The sequence below is a fragment of the Aquila chrysaetos genome, chromosome 14, assembly GCF_900496995.4.
Source record: "Aquila chrysaetos chrysaetos chromosome 14, bAquChr1.4, whole genome shotgun sequence".
Lineage (NCBI taxonomy): Eukaryota > Metazoa > Chordata > Aves > Accipitriformes > Accipitridae > Aquila > Aquila chrysaetos.
In genome coordinates this window covers 30,120,834-30,134,098 of record NC_044017.1, presented here as the reverse complement: position 1 = coordinate 30,134,098, position 13,265 = coordinate 30,120,834, and positions in this window count along the sequence as shown.

Sequence of the window (13,265 nt, the reverse complement as noted above, 5' to 3'; positions counted from 1 at the left end):
AGGATTTGGGGATGGTCAGAAATACTGCAAACATCAATGATTCCAGCTTCCCTCGGGAAATGGAAACAAAAACAAACCCATCCAAACATTTTGAACTCTCTTTAATCTCTTGCAGAAGTAGCTGAAGGTTTGAGGTGGGGCTTCTTAACCTGTCTGAATCAGGAGTCTCGTCCTTGACATAAATCAGGAAAAGAAAAATTCAACCTTTTGCTAATTTGGGTAGGACTTTGATGATAATTTGCCTAGAGAGATTAAAGTGGTACAACATGAAATAACAGAAACTAAAATTAATGGAGCTGTAAATGGGATTGCATTGTGCAGGGCCCCCACATATGGTTCAAATTCGGTGCTTCCTCTGTATCTGACAGCATTCTTACAGCAAGAATGCTTCTGAGGAACCGCTACTGCACCCACCATGAAAGCATGGAGAAGAAAACCTCACCCCACAGTGTCTGTTCACCATTCTTTCTCCTCCCATGGTGACTGTGGTTTTGTTTGTGCTCTCAATTAAACAGAGCTCTGAGTTTGCTCTCTTAAGCAGACTTGTCTATCATTCATGGTATAAACCTCAAAGCCAACACTGGAAGGTCACCTTGTTTGGAGACATTTAAGATATACTTTATGAGGTTGCTCACACTTAGATACCAAGAGCCATCTGAGATGCAGTGAGGTAGCTGAGGTGTTCACGCTGACAGATACGGCACAGTATCTACAGCATCTGGAGAGGCAGCTGGAGCCCAACCATACTATGGCAGGACAAGTCCAACGGCCGGTGTTTTGGAAACTGTAGCATACACTTGGTGTCTACAGATGAGCCAGGTGTCTGAGCTCCCAATGGAGTCAACTGAAATCTAGTCAGTGCAGTCAGCAGCGTCTGAAGATCTGTTCATGGAACCAAATGCTGAGGTGGAATTCAGTCGCCCAAACATAGGTATCGGTTTTCTTTTGAGATATCCTCCTATATTTAGGTTATTCACACCAGACGGGCAGATATTATTCAAAACCGGTGGGAGATTAGTAGTCTCTAAGGAGGAGCAGCTAGACACCAGGTAGGATACTCAAGCCAACCAGCACCTATGTTTTGGCAACCAAATCGCCAGGTCTAAAGACAGGCATATGCTCTGTGGACTGAACAACAGATGATTCAAGTTTAAAACCAGCCCAACAGCAAAAACCTCAAACTCGGCTCTTCGTGTGTTAGCTACGATGAGGTTTCAGCACACAGCGTGAATGAAAAGTATGTGAGTCATAATGCTCCTGAGTTAACGTGTTGCCAAGTTCATTCTTCACCTTGTAGACGGAAGCTACAATTCCCGATTAGCCTATGCCAACCATTGACCAACAGGTTGGCCTTGCAGGAGCTCCAAGTAAACAGTCTGTATCATGTTAACACAAACCTGGCAGGAACTGGGCCAGATATGAACCTCACTGAAATCGTGAATAGATGCCAAAGTATTAATCTGTCTTTAATTTCACTATTTCCATTGCACATAATTATTACCACCGGTGTGAACAGTGAGTTATCCCCCTTGCTTGAGCCTGCAAGGAGTCTGAGTTTTTCATAACTACGCTTAATTGTTGCCAGGGTTCCCTGTAGTAGCATTAGCCTGTTTAATATTACATGGCATGAGAAAATTAAATGATCAATATCAGGTTAAGAGCACTCAGTTGTTCTTTCTTTGCTTTGTAATTGCTGGTGTGACAGGAAAATAATTACTATGTTGAGTTTATTGCTATTCTCATTGTCCTCTGTTGGTGATTTTGTTGTTTGGCTATGGACATGTCTGATTTAAATTGTCTATAATATTGTTGTCTTGGAAGGAAATAGAAAGGAAAGGGGAAGGGAAAGGAAGTAGGAGAAATTAAAGGCTGATCTAAGATTAACATAGTGTTTACTCTGGCTCTTGGCAAGGTCTGTTTGTAAAAGGAGTCTCCCAAAGCAAAAATCATCTAGGGTGGATTTGTTTAAAGTGACACTGTCAACTTAAATATCACACTTCAGGATTTTTTATTACTCCATGTTGTTATAAGTAACACGCAAACCAATTATATCCAACTAATGCCATTGGAACCCCTTGGATTATTACAACTGACAGACTAGAGAAAAAGTACTTCTCTGTATTTTGGGGGTTGTTTTTACTGCAATTGATAGCACTCTGTCCATGATAACCAGCTCGTATGGAAAGCTCACACACAAAAAGGGCCATGTAAATTTGGGCCATGCAAATTTGGGCCATGACCAAATCTTCCTTAGTTTCTTATTGAAGTGAACTAATCAACAGCTGAATATTTTTTTTAATTCCATCGCTTCCCTGTCTGTGTATTAGGGCTCTTTCCTGTCGTTTATATAGCTTTTTGATAGAATAACAGGATAGAAAAAAACACCAACAACCGATTTAGAAACAAGGTTTTTAAAACCAACAGGGGATGTAGAAAAACAGAAATCCCCATCAGTCCTCTGCAGGGAGCAGGTACCCTCAGGGTCCTTGCTTTCAGCCATGCGGAGACAAGCCAGTCCCTAGCGAAAAGATGCCTACTGCCTTCGGAAGCCAGTGGGAGTGGGCTGATAAAGAGATCCCTTTAACTGTGATGCCTACGAGTCACTGGTGTCAGCGCTAAGACATCCTGGGAGAAAGAGAGAAACAAAACTGGTTATTCACTGCCTTTGTTTAGCTGCCTTCGGAGGTTTCAAGGGAGCTGAATACAAAGACACTGTGGCATATGCCAACTGTTGACTCTATCAAATAATAAAGCAATCCCAGTGGGTATTAAGAAGCGTGGAATCATTCTAATGAGTCTGGCAAAATCTCATTAGGATGAACAGCAGGTGATGACAAAATATTTGCTCTGTATGCAAATGACTTGTTTCCTCCTCTGTCTACACGCGGTTGCATGAGCGCTCAGAATAGGAGCTGTCAGATAATTACTCACTGGAGTAAAGCACTGCATATGTGGTGGTTGCATTTCAAATGCATCACTGGCAAAAATGGGAAAAACGCTGGAAAAGAGCTGTGCTTTTAGAGTGAGAGCTCCCCTGTATCACCAAACTCTCAGCCTCCTACACGCACAACAGACAGTTTTGCTGGGCATCCAGACAATCCAGCTGTCTTTCCAGAAATGCCTTTAAAGCCAGGATGGGTGGGCCTCAGGTTGTCAAAACTTCTCCAAGAGCTGTGAGCATAGAAGGCATGATGGAATCGGCGGGGGCAGGGGGTGTGCTGAATAATGAAACCAAGAGAAAACATGGCAGTTCCTGTGGACAGAGGTAGGTTACCTGCATAGGTCTGGGTCTGATCTGTCTTAGTTCAAAACAACTCTACTAATCAAACAGGCAATATCCAACTGCAGGCTCAGATATTGTTGTCTGCATAGTAAATCACTGCTTTGCCCCCTTCTGCTGCCTTAACATCAGGCTATGTAGCCCTTGACATCCGTTCAGTTCCTGATGGTGTTTCTGGCATAGCACGCTTTCATTCTCTCCAGTGTATCATTAATAATGTTTCATACATTTGTTTTTAATCATGTTGGTATTTATTTATTGCTGCAGTCCTGTTCCTACTCCTCATACATGTCAGAAGCAAAATTCTTGCATGGGGGAGATGGAAGTCCCCTAAGAGCCCCATTCTTCTGTGTGTGCTGGAGGAGAAGAGGACAGGGGAGTCGAGTCAAAGGACATTCCAGATTAAATAATCCAAGCCATGCAAACACAAGTGTTCCTGCAGATCTTCTCTCCAGTGCCTGGCAGTCAAATACCTTCACTATACTTTCCCCATGTAATTGTGGTTTGCTCTCAAAAAAGGAGCCAGGAATGCATTTGAAGCCTCCCTTCTAAAAACACCCCCAGGATCCCCAGGGCCATGCAAAACTTCCAACTCTGAAAGGCAAAGGACTATGTGTGTGATGACCCTGTGCTCCCACCATTCTCGTTGGCTCTTACCTGGAGATGGTTTGATACAGGCTTCCCATCAGAAAGGGAATTTAGTAAGCTGATTATGAGAAAGAGCCATTTGCTTTCCTGCTAAAGCCCTATAGAGATGGGGTGAAAACAACACACTAAAGAGCAGGAATTTGCATCCCTCGCCATCCAGCAAGCTGCATTCCAAATCTTATGGATGTCAAGAAAGGTGACCAGTGCCCTAAATTGTTCCCTGAACAGCAACAAAAAAACCCATTTCCTTAGATAAGGCTTTGTGTTCTAAGGATATTAATGTGAGTTATTATCTGGTTTTAATAATAGTGATTATTTTAAATTATTAATAAGACTATTAAATGCTAATAATATTAGGGGCTTTTTAGTCTGTAGATCTTTATCAAAAAATGCTTTTCATCCAAGTGCTTTGTCAGGTAAAGTCAATATCATCATTTCTTCTTTCATAAGTTTGGGAAGTCTAGAAGGGTCACTCAATAGGTCAGCAAGAGAACTGGGAAGCAATGCCTAGTCCTCTTGATTCCTAGACCAACACCTTGTGAGCACAGGGACACTGTGGCTCACTGTGTCATTGCTGTGGGTCTGGGACCTACCGAGCTACCAAAGCTCCTTCTGGGGCTGGAGTTTTTTAAGAAAAATTTGGAGAAACATCACCTCGGGTAGCGTGGGGTGTGTTTGACTCTCTGAGCGTGGGGACTGGCAACATCACCTCTTGAGATCCAGACCTCTAGCCTAGGATTTGATGACTGATGTATCCTACATGGTATTCGTCTTACATTTAATAATTGTATTAAATTGAGGTCTGCAGTCGAAGCGCTGCCAAAATGACAGCGGGCCAAGAATTACATTAAGCATTAAAATGCAGGCTCGGCGGGGTTTGCAGGGCAGCGAGGCTTGTTCTCACGGTTGGGTTACGCACGCCGAGGTAGCATGTTCCAACCCAAACCGACAGCAGCACGCAGGGGCCACAGCCTTCTGGTTCTGCTTAGCAGGTTTTGCTGACCAGTGAAAAGCGATGGAAATCCCAAGCTCTCAAAAAGCAGTAGCTCTTAAGCAACTACTTTTTTCCCCCTTTTTTTTTTTGCTACCCAACTTGCCAAACAACTGAGTGTTTGTTTAGTGAGACTGACTGCAATAAGAAAACCATAGACACCAACGGCAATGACTCATTTCAAGCTAGAAATGTCATCTGATGTTAGTGGTGGCCGGTATCAGCTGACCAGTCGTCATGCATGCTGTGATCCCAGATACACAGTGCTCTGAAAAAAATCCTGTGAACTGCTCCCAAACACAGTATGGATAAGAGTGCACCAGGTTTGTCTCCTTCTACCCAAAACAGCCCTCCACCACTCCCAACAGCCTTTGTGTCACCACACTTATGCTCTAACAACATACCTCCAGGCATACGATGTATGTTTGTGGGCGTTCTGTAAAAACTTAGGTGAGGTGAGGTGCAGCCATCAAGGTATATCTCACACACTTCCTACTGAAAAAACCAACAAGCAGAAAGGAGTATTCCTCTCTCAGGATAACAGGAAGACCACATGGGCTTCAGAGGAGATCCAAGACCAATCAGCATAGACAGGAGAGCGCAAGCCCTAAGCAGTATGGGCAGGAGTCAGTATGTGCTGATTGGTCTTGGCAGCAGTCCTTGCCTTCTTTTTTTTAGCAGTAGAGCTGTATCTTATCGAGACTATGAGGACAGCTTACTCATGCAGATGCCTCTAGTCCTATCTGAGATGCCAAAACATATCCTGTATGGCTTTCACCTCTTTCTTCCAAAGGGAAAAGTTGCACATAAGACCTCTGCAGTATCTGATCTCTTGGGTACCCTCAGGGATCTGAAATGGCACTACAAGTCCGTGTTTAAAGAACAAGACCCCCTGTGTGTCTGTGCTGCAAGGTGGTCCAGTTGCTCAAGCTCTCATTTGAGTTTTTGCAGCCTGAACCGTGCTCTGTGCTTTTGCTGCTGAGTGAGTTTGTAGTTAACAGCAGCAAGCACATATCCCCTGCAGTCTCAGAGGTGTCTGCAGAGCAGGCCTACCCTGAAGAAGTGATAAATACCTCTGACTAGTCTTGTTGCTCCCATAGGCCAACAGTAGTACTGCTGTCCTGTGAAGCCCTTTGAGACTTGAAGTATTGTTAACACACCGGTCAAAGTAAAAAGAGACTGTAGATGGCCATCCCTTTGTTGTGGGTTTGGAGAGAATAGAGAGGTGCTATGCATTCATGTCTTTCTGCTCAGAAGTATTCTTGTTAAAGCTGGGGGAAGAGATAGCTACCCTTTGATTTCTTTGTCCTCAGCCTCTCACCTCTGAGCCCAGAGCACTTCACTTTTTTGTTCCTTTTCCTCCATCCCCAGCCACAGCCTGCAACTTCCCAACTTGCCATTCCCATCCCCACCTGCCCTTCGCAACGTCTTCAGCACTTGTCTAGGAGTTTGCTCAATCCTACCTCTGCTGTACCACCCTCTCCCAAACCTCTGTAACTTTATTCTTCCATTCACTTCCTACTCTTTCTACCTACCCCTTCCAACCTTGGCTGTCCCAGACTCTCAAAGTGAGAGTGTTCATATCTTCTGCAGCTCCCTGAGGTCCATCCCTCTATCTCCACTCTCTACCTGTTCTTGAAGGACTCCATTGCTGCTCTCCCCTTGGCCAAAGTAGACAAGTGACACACTTCCCCTTTACCTGGCTTTCCCAGGGATAGAAATCCACCTGGCCAGGTCTAGAGCAAAAAAGAACGTGTCTGGGTAGAAAACGGTGACCCTAATCTGGGGATGAGAAGTGCTGTATCGTGATTTAGTTGTCATTATGTGTTTGTTTAGATAAGCTTCTAGAAAGTCTGGACTGTGTTGGAGCATCTTCACAGCCATCTTTCTGTGGACAAATTGTACTGCTGTCACCCACCAAGTGTTTGTTGGTAGCAAACTGTAAGTCACAGGTCACTCCAGACTAGGCAAGAAAAGGTTCTTTAGAAGAGAACAGCGGCTAAAGGGATGAACACAAGCAATTGTTTTTCTAACTTTTTTTTCTTTCAGTTCTCAGCGTTACGCTGAATTTGCTCTTCAAATGTCTGACTGACAAATGTCCTTTCACTTTTACTTTAAGTAGCTCAGAAGGCAGATTATTCTTCTTTCCTGTTTTTCTCCTTTCTCTTCCTCTTTGCATAATAAATCAAAGTGGTAACCACTGGCTTACGTAAGTATTTTTGTGGACTCTGGAACCAAGTTTCATCCTGTCATTCAGCCTGTGATGAGGCACTTAAGCCAGTAGTCTAATTGCCCTTAGATACCCCCATAAATCACTGGAGGAGGACAGGTACTTTTGGGAGTTCTGGGAGCACTTTGCCTTAGGCTGAAACACCCTTTAGATGTGTTTATGTCACTCTTCTCCCAGACCCGTCTACCCGAGGCCAAACATACAAGGTGCATTTTGCTGCATGGTGCTTCCCCCTGCAAGATCTTTCTCCTCAGCAGATCCAGAAATCTCGATGAGCCTGGACCACAGGTGGCTTCACACCCTATAAATATCCGTACTTTTTGGCACCTCCACTTTGCAGGTGCTTGGGATTTTCAGAAGCAGCTGTATCTCTCCAGCTACATCTGTTACCGGGGACAAACCAAGAGGAAATCAGAAAACTGGAGGCAGCGTTATCCTTGTGAAGGTGGTCCTGTACCTCCTAGTATGTGTACAAGGTTTTTGCCCTAAGATGTGCATGCCCGCTCCTCCATTAGGACAAACTTTCCCGGGCAGCCATAGGACACTGTTTACTTCTTCCTGCATAATAAAGCATCAGAGATGTCTTTGAAGGCTTTGACTTCAATATAACTTAATGAAAATTTGGGCCTTCACCTTGATGTAGAGTTAAAAGGTTCCTGCTTGAGCTGAAGGAATATTTGAGGGTTATTTTTTTACCCACTGATTTCCACTGTCTCCAGAGAAGACAGAAAATCAAACAGTTTGCTGTATAATTGCTAACCTTACACTACCATGCAATTTTTAGCAATATTGGGAACAATAACTTACCAGGTTGTGTCCTGTAAGGGAGCAGTATAACTCCAGATCTCGTATAACTTAAACTTATGCAAACTTCAGCAAGATTTTTCTTCCACTAATTATAGAAGAACAAAGCATCTACTCTTTCATATTAAAAAAAATCACCTCTTCCTGGAATCTCAGGTCTAAGGTGTTTTTACTGTGAAAAAGAGCTTCATGGTAATGATAGCAGAATATCAGATTACTGACTCTGTATAACAGTCCTCTGTTTGGCTTCTGTCTACTTCTTAACAACATTTAGTGAAAAGCTGAATGCCTTCCAGAGACACCTTTAATTCACATGTTAAGAATGTTTATGCCTCTCAAGTGGTCAAATTAAATTGTATCAAATGAACCGTATGGGCTTGATGTAGGTTCTAAGGCCCTGTTTAAACTGTTGTGTGTTCATGAAACAATTAAAGCTGAATAAACATTGCCAAAAGAATTTCAGAGAGGATTAGTTCAAATGTTTAACTAAACTAATTTCTGCCACGGTTGGTTTCCATGGGCATCCGTTTGATCTGGCAGAAATGCTCTTTCCTTAAGCGTTTAACCAAAGCCTGATTGTAAGAGTTGCATTTGTTCTGTCAGGGAAGGTAAACAATGACTCTGCCTCCCATGATCACTTATAACTGACCAGCTCCATCTCACACCTCTTGGGTAGGAGGTGTCCAGCAGCCAAGCCAGGGACTAAACACTGATTAGGACACGGTGATTGGAGTGTAGGTACTCAAGAAGGCATTGAGTTAGTTACTGACGGTACATTATTTGGCTGGGTCTTAAAAATAGTAATTCTGTATGCATCAACTGTTTTTACAGACCACAATAGCCTAGGCTCAAACACCTCAACTTCAGACTTTGCAAACTAGGCATGACTGGAGTTATGACATCTCTAGGTGATCCCTTTGACATTACACCACGTTTTGAGGTCAACAAGGATAAGCAAGGTCTTCCAAGCTGGTCTGCTGAACTGATTCATCTCTCCACACAAATCCCATCTTCAATCCATTCTTCAAAGTCTTCAGGAAACCCTTGAGGATGTGAGGTAAGAGTATGAAGAATTTAAATGAACAGTGAAAAGACTGGCTGTGGCGAGGTTATCCAATCCCTTCAGAGTAAATAGCCCTCAGCCTGTACTCACTGAAAGTGTAAACCTGAAATACAAAATTAAGGTATAGAGAGCTTAGAATATTTTGTTTAATCCTGCTTCAAATCACAATACCTTTGCATAAGGTATGCTATCGGATACTACCGATGAATTCAGTTAGTAACAGGTATCCCAAGCTGCCTAGAGAGGTGCTCTGTCCCAAATTTGGCTATGATCACCAGAGGAACTCAGCTGGAAACACTTCTTCTGATTACCTGGCATCAAGGGTTCTCATACAGAAGGTCTTCAGTTCTGGCATTTGCTCATCACTTTTGTCTATGAGATCTTAGTAGCCTAAACCAGTGGCCTTCTAATGGTGGACATGAGTTCTAGGTAAAGCCCAATAATTTATCAACATTTGATCCTTTTGGCCATGTAACAAACGAGGTCTTTTGTTCGTGCTTTTGAACAGGGAATAGCTTAAGGTTGGCTAGGTCAAACTACAGGGCAACTGGCTGGACTACTACGGTCATGGGATGACTCTGTAACCTCTACGGCACTACTTGGGAATGTTGTTACCTTTATTTATCTATTTAATAATGACTGTGTTTTAACAGATACTGCCAGTACGTGTCTGAAGAGAGACCTGCTAAGCATAAGCAGTAAATATTGATCCTCGATCCTCCTGTCTCTTCCCCGAGCACACCTGTCAATCCATCACTAGTCTTCAGTCCTGAGATCTGATACTCTTCTTTGGCACCACACTTAAATATCACAGAAAGAAACGGCTCCAACTGGTGATCTTTGCACTGTACTTAACAACATCGGGAAGTAATCATGGCTAATTGTTATGGCTGTAATTCCAAACCTGACAGCTGGCAGAGAATCAGAGGTCTCAGTCACATTTGCTGAATGTCTCCCTAATACGTTCCACCAGATAGTTTATGGCAGCACTCCCCAAAGCCTTGCCCTTTGACTACTTGCATTTCTCCAGTACTCAGGTAGTTGCTGCCAAGGCTGTTCTCCTCTAGGGTAATTATTTGCACAGTGTAATTTCTTGGAAGCACAGCTGGCAAACGTTGCTTTCACGCAGGCTGGGCTAGATCTATGTAGAGAAGGGTTGACAGTGTAAAGATTTTAGGAGCATCTAGAGTGAGTGAATAAATACTGGTTATAAAGAAAAAGCAGGTGCCATCTGCTCCCACTCAAATAACTCCTGTTGACTTCAGTGGGAGTGTGACAATTTTCACAGCCACTCTATTTGGTTTTCTGAAAATACTTTCTTTAATATTAACAATGACTCAAAATGACAACCCCCAGAAGTCTGAGGGGGTTAGAGAACTGAAAACACTGATGATAGAGCATGGATCCATTCCCGTGGAAGTCAGCAGAATAGATCAGCTGGCACTTAAGAACAGTTCGTATATCCCAGCAGTGGGTGCCTGAGCTAAGATGAGGTAGGTGGCATTTTCTAAACGGCTTTGTTACTATGGGACCAGTTGTTCTCATCACAGGATCCAGTATGGAGAAAGTGCCACCAAGGCAATTACTTCTAACAGAAACCCATATGCCAGGAGCATGTAGAAACAGATGTGCCTCTCCCTGCCAGAGGTGTTGCCCTTAGGAAATGCAGAACTCCAGGGGAGACTACTCGTGCTTCCTGGGCTGGCATCTTCCCTGGAAATCAGCAGGTGACCTCATCCCGTAAGGCTCTCCCTCCAGCTGGAGCTCCTAGGCCACTTCAGAAAGCCCCGCACCACCTCTGAAAGGGACAAACACCGAAACAAGGAAAACACTTCTGGTGGGCCAGTGGGTGTCCGAAGATCTGCCTCCTGTGCCACCAAAGTCAGAAAAGAGCAAAACGCTTGACTAATCTTCTAGTGTCCGGGCAGATGAAGGATGACACAGTGAAATAGAACCGCTGGCGGCTCTAGGACAATGGATAAAATCTGACTAGTGACCAAAGGGGAGCATGAGAGAGCACTGGTTTGTTTTGCAAGGGCTGCTGCACTTAACATTGGCAATTGAACTGGAATTGCCTTGGAAGATGTGAAATTACTGCTCATTTTCCTAGCAGAGCTGCGGAACCATGTAGGCACTGCCATATATCATATCCTATCGTTTTCTGGTCGTGAAAGTAGCACATTTTATAGTACAACAGGGCTGTGACCTTGAGTGTAGAAGCTCAATTCAGAACTGAGTCCAGCTCTGGGTTCAACATATCACCGGAGAGTTTCACAGGGAGCCATTAGCCATGGTGGCTCTTCCAGCTTCTTCGGTATGTGCACTGCATGAACCCGGGCTGCCTCTAGACTTGCTCAGCTGCATTCAGGGCACAGGTACCTGGTCAGGTTACGGTGCCTGAGTCATCACTTCACGGCTCCCCACGTCCCAGGGAAGCTTCGGTAGCTGCGTTTGCATGTTCAGCGCCTGAGGCACGAGTGAGGTAATTCAAAGGCAGAAGAAGCTCAAGATAAGGCATGGGCACTTTGTCATGTGTCTGAGTTTTTTATGCTAAAACCTGCATATCGGCAGGTAACATATACCTCCCTTCAGGCAGTTTTGTTGATGCTGATGCTCCAAAATCAATGGAGTGTACCTGAGGGCAGAAGAGGTTAAACTGGTGTAACCAACCCAGCACAAGAAGAGCACTTACAGGAGTATTCAGCAGGGTGCATTTTCCTTTAGTTAAGATGTCATCTAGGAGATCGGACTAACTGATCTAACGACCCTCTCCTACAGACCATGACTGTTAAAGAAATGTACATCTAGTTCTGCCTTTTGGCTCTCCAGCATGCAAAACACAGCTTGCGTGCTAGCTGGACTGGTGTAAGCAAACCTGACGGCCTCTACTCGCTGTAGTTGAACTGTAGTCACCCCCCAGAGTTGCCCAAAGCTCCTTCTGAGTTAAAGTTCAAAAGCTACCTGTTACGATAGCAAAGTGCTTTTCTCTGGCTTGCTATATTGCCTTATACTTCTACTGCCTTTCCTTCCTTCCAGACTCAGTCCCGGGCATCAGGATTAAAAGACGCTTGTAGTACAAGGGTTTGTATTTCAGCGTGGCACAACACAGAGGGCTGGGGAAGTCTGAATTTGTGATTGTTTTCACAGGCTTAGGAGCATCTGTAATGAACAAGATGCTAAAAGGAACCCAAATCAACAACAAGCGCTCGAGATTTATGTTTTTTCAGGAGCATGGAGAAAGTGAGGAAGAAAGGAAAAACTCTGGATGCTTACAGCTCGCCCGGTTCTATTCAGCATCTTCACATGGCTGTGAAGAGCAAAACACAGTGCACTCCTATGTTGGACCAACTAGGCTCGGCTTTGCCAGTGAAATTGAAAAAGACTAGAAGACTTCAAGATAAATAAGACAGCAGGAAAAAGTAATGAAGGAATTAAACTGACCTTCTTTAGAAATGGGTGAGACAGGGTAAACAGGGAGAGATCTTGTTTTGCTTTCATCCTGGAAAAAATAACATTTCTTCCTTTCCAGTTCAGCACAGTTGACTGATTTGGAAACAAATCTGTTTTCTCTGGAAAGATTTATTTGCCCAACAGACTCTTTTTTTTTTTTTTTTTTTTTTTTTTTGGCAAAAAGCAATAGGTTGAAAGAACAAGGCTCGTCTTGTTAGCAGGTTTAAAGGGCTCAGTAATTAACTGGTACATTTGGAGGCATGGCATGCAGGATACTTGCTGCAACCTACTTTATTACAGTGTCACAGGGAAGTGCTGTGAAACAGGCAAGAGCTTTAAAGAATACTGTTTATTTCTCAGGTGGTATCGGATAGCAGGATTATTTGGTTATGAAGTTAAGCCAGAGCCTGTGCTGAGGTAAGGACACTCTGGCATGACCTCTGAGAACGTGCTTTCACCTGTGACATGCTTTTTCTCTCTCTCCCTTCCTTTCCCTATTTCTTTCTCTCTTTTCTAAGTTGAAAACAAAGCGACACTTATTTAGTCTGGGGACAGCATGCAGTTTTTCACATCAGTCCTTTGCAATACATAGTAGGTGCCTTCAAAACACAAATTGACATCCTGTGATTTGGGGAAGTCAGTCACAAGGGTCATTTATCCCTGAAGTCATCTCCTTTGGTGCACAATGCGTAATGACGGTATTCACAGCCAAACCTCTCTTATTCCCTCACCCTTTTTCTGCCTTTTTTTTTTTTTTTTTTTTTAATTTGGTATGATGCTGCAGGCAATTGCTGGCTTG